General features: G+C 34.3%; 1 long non-coding RNA gene across 2 annotated transcripts in view; it reads left to right on the top strand.

Annotated features, from left to right (window-relative positions):
- Positions 1 to 2181: 2181 nt before the first annotated feature.
- LOC138354202 (uncharacterized) overlaps positions 2182 to 4322 on the top strand; it is a 499672-nt gene continuing 497531 nt past the window's right edge. The window contains exons 1-3 of one of the 2 annotated variants that reach the window (XR_011223460.1): positions 2182 to 2335; positions 3192 to 3298; positions 3749 to 3882. This is a non-coding gene — a long non-coding RNA (uncharacterized lncRNA). Of the gene's footprint in view, positions 2336 to 3191; positions 3299 to 3748; positions 3883 to 4322 lie in introns of those variants that run through there. The other variant, XR_011223461.1, reaches the window with a different exon arrangement.

The following is a 4322-nucleotide window of genomic DNA, read 5'->3' as shown; positions in this document are numbered from 1 at the left end:
TCAATAATTACTATTTGTAGTTTTATGTATTTAAAACTATTTTGTAAATATTTTCTATACAATGCTAATACGCTTCCACCCCTGACAGAATCATGTGGGACCAGCAAGTCTCTCTACAGGCCGAGTACAAAACCTTCCCCTCAAACTCCTAGACAAGACAGAACTGGTAAGCTTTAAGTAACTGGAGAAACATTTACATACACAGATAGTAACGTACTTGTGTATGATTTTAATGTAATATATTTTTACCAGCCTTCAGGGTGATGGAAACACTTTAAATGGTGTCGCTCCATTGTGTGAAACAAAATTTTTTAATGCATTCATAAAAGCTATAAGCTAATGTAATAATTCAATAATTACTATTTGTAGTTTTATGTATTTAAAACTATTTTGTAAATATTTTCTATACAATGCTAATACGCTTCCACCCCTGACAGAATCATGTGGGACCAGCAAGTCTCTCTACAGGCCCAGTAAAATACCTTCCCCTCAAACTCCTAGACAAGACAGAACTGGTAAGCTTTAAGTAACTGTTGAAACATTTACATACACAGATAGTAACGTACTTGTGTATGATTTTAATGTAATATATTTTTACCAGCCTTCAGGATGATGGAAACACTTTAAATGGTGTCGCTCCATTGTGTGAAACAAAATTTTTTAATGCATTCATAAAAGCTATAAGCTAATGTAATAATTCAATAATTACTATTTGTAGTTTTATGCATTTAAAACTATTTTGTAAATATTTTCTATACAATGCTAATACGCTTCCACCCCTGACAGAATCATGTGGGACCAGCAAGTCTCTCTACAGGCCCAGTAAAATACCTTCCCCTCAAACTCCTAGACAAGACAGAACTGGTAAGCTTTAAGTAACTGTTGAAACATTTACATACACAGATAGTAACGAACTTGTGTATGATTTTAATGTAATATATTTTTACCAGCCTTCAGGGTGATGGAAACACTTTAAATGGTGTCGCTCCATTGTGTGAAACCAAATTTTTTAATGCATTCATAAAAGCTCTAAGCTAATGTAATAATTCAATAATTTCTATTTGTAGTTTTATGTATTTAAAACTATTTTGTAAATATTTTCTATACAATGCTAATACGCTTCCACCCCTGACAGAATCTTGTGGGACCAACAAGTCTATCTACAGGCCGAGTACAAAACCTTCCCCTCAAACTCCAAGACAAGACAGAACTGAAAGCTCTCCTTTCGAAAAATCTAGTAAGTACCGATTTATTATGTGTTGATTATTTTTTGTTATACATACAAGAAAATACATTGAGGGAGAGTACAGACTTGAAATTTTACATTCTTGTAAAGCAACTAAGTAGATGATGGTAGTATCATCAAACAATACAGGTTTAATCATGTTAGAGACATAAAGCAGATCATTGATGTATATAACAAATAGGAGGGGGTCTAAGGATGCTGCCCTGTGTCACCCCTATCATAGAATGGGAGAGGTTACATAATTGAAGGCTACATGACAGTAGCCCATTTGACAGTGACCTGACACCAATGTGTCTGTCACTAAAATAGGATCCACTAAGGATCAATACATATATCATATATATGCAACACTAAATGCTTGTTCAAGTAAGCCTTTTTTTTTTGCAGTAACAGAAAAAATGGAATACATAATGAAGGAATTATCAAAATTGACATTTTTATCAGGGGATATCCTGAATATTGTCAAAATGACGGAAACCCATATGTCAAAAACACATGGAGATATACCAATCCTGGAAGACATTCTTCCATCCCCACTTGAAACTGTTGAGCAGGTGGAAAGTCTGTCACATGAGCTAAAAGTTAACAGTGAATATAAAAAGAGTATGGTAAGTGTTGCTTAATTCTTTTAGCCTGAGTATGGTAAGTGTTGCTGAATTTTTTTAGCCTTGTACATATGTCTTTTGATTAGTTTTTTTGCAGATGAAGGAAGGTGGGGTGGCACATAATTGATTGTTCAGTGTTATGTTTAAGGTACAAATAAAACAAAAGCAAAAGTTACTCAAATTCGTTGATTTTTGTAATAGTTAAGAAGGAAAATATTTTAATGCTATTTATTTAATACAGTTGGAAATTAGAAAATCTAATGTTGAGATTGAAAGATATATATTATTCTCTATTACCTTACAGCTTATGCATTATTTTAACAGGTCCAGACGCTGTCTCAAATGGGCGGTGCAAGCTGTGGAGACACAGTGAGACGAATGATGAGGAGGATAGGGACCTATGGGGTCTGGTCTCAGTATTCACTCGTTGGGCGCAAGAGGAAACGTGTCTTCAAAACCTTGGATATTTGTAATGTAATAATAAGTACATAAATTTGACATTTTTTTGGATTATATATGTCTGCATGTATTATGTATTATACTTGCATGCTTGTTTATGACTTGTATTCTAGTCTTGTGGGTATCTCCTTTCTCCTACGGGCCAAATGCTTTGTTCTTACCTAGCATTTTGCTTTGTTTGGGTATGAATGTTTGTGTACCTTCATTGTATATTTTGCAAAATTTGCCATATATCTCATTACTCCTCTGCCTAGCAACAAGTCTGTCTAATTATACTCAATAACTATTTTTCAAAGTTCCCCATAGTGTCCTTTATTGAAATAGAGTTCATGAACCGTTTCAATATCCTTATTTTCTTCTAGATTATATCTTAAAGTATATTTAAATGTTATTGTGACATTGCATTGCAATTGAGCTGCGTTGTTAACCATTCTGTTCATTTCATGAGTATATTTTATTTTCTATTTTTTCATATCATTTTTTTTATCTGTTTTTATTTTTCAGTGATGGGAATATCAGATCATTTGATGTTCCCATCAGAAAATTGGGAAAGTCAGATCTTTTGATGTTCCCAATTTTCAGATGGAAGCATCAGACCATCATGGAATGCATGGGATGAGGTAGTTTAGAATGGTGGGGAGGACGAGAGGGGGGATGGTGGGGAAGACGAGGGAACAGAGGAGAGGGTAATGGTGGGGAGGACGAGGGGACAGGGGAATGGAGAATGCTGGGGAGGACAAAGGGGACGAGGGGACGGAGGAAGACTGGAGAACAGGGGAACACCTAAATAAAAGCCAACAATGTTATTACTCTGTGGCTTCTTGTCTCCTGACAAAAAGAATTATAATTATATATATTAATTAATTCTTATAACTTTCCAGAAGCCTGTATCAACACCCACACTAATGCAACTGAAAGAGATGTTGAGACAAGTATTGCTGATATGTTGAAGAACGCCCCAAACAAACACGGTGGAAACAGATACAAGGTAAAGTTTGCCAATTTGCTGTAGTCTAATTCAATCTCTTTTTAGTAATCTTTGTGAACATTTATGCTATGAATAAGATAAAATAATGTAATTGATTTTGACTAAATATGTAGATATATTTAATTTTCTGAGCACTAATAATGAAAGAAAACCAAAATAAGAGGTGGCTACTATCTCTAATAATGGGCTGGAATAATACAGGATATAATAATATATATATATATATAAATATATATACATATATTTATATATATATATTTATTTATATAAATATATATATGATATATATATTCTATTCTATTAGTCTATTCTATTCTATAGTTTTATATAGATTCTTGTTTTAGTTTTTTTCTATAATATGGAAAGGGTTTTTAATTAATAAATTAAATATTATATAATAAAATAATGTATTATTGAAAACAATTAGTAACAAACAATATTTCATTACAGGGTGGTGAAGCAAGAATACATGTGCATCACATAGCAGAGTCGGATATGACGAATAATGAAAATAGCGGAGAGCCTGGTGCATGGCATACCGCTGAATCTTCTCTAATGTCTATATAGAAGAATCTTTGTTTCTGTGTGTATATATGTATATATATCATTAATAAAATATATATATATATATATATATATATATAACTGAAAACTCACACCCCAGAAGTGACTCGAACCCATACTCCCACAACTGGTATGTACAGGGACGCCTTAATCCGCTTGACCATCACGACCGGACTAAGGAAGTGATAGCCGAGGCTATATGACCCACTTCCCCGCCGGCACTCGGATGGTAATCTTGGGCATAGCATTTTATCAAATCACCTCATTCTTTGGGGAACACGTGAGGAACACAAATGCAAACAAGCCTGAATGGTCCCCAGGACTATATACAACTGAAAACTCACACCCCAGAAGTGACTCGAACCCATACTCCCACAACTGGTATGTACAGGGACGCCTTAATCCGCTTGACCATCACGACCGGACTACGGAAGTGATAGCCGAGGCTATATGACCCACT

Source organism: Procambarus clarkii, chromosome 62, assembly GCF_040958095.1.
Source record: "Procambarus clarkii isolate CNS0578487 chromosome 62, FALCON_Pclarkii_2.0, whole genome shotgun sequence".
NCBI classification, from domain to species: domain Eukaryota; kingdom Metazoa; phylum Arthropoda; class Malacostraca; order Decapoda; family Cambaridae; genus Procambarus; species Procambarus clarkii.
This window is presented reverse-complemented; position numbering and strand designations above follow the sequence as displayed.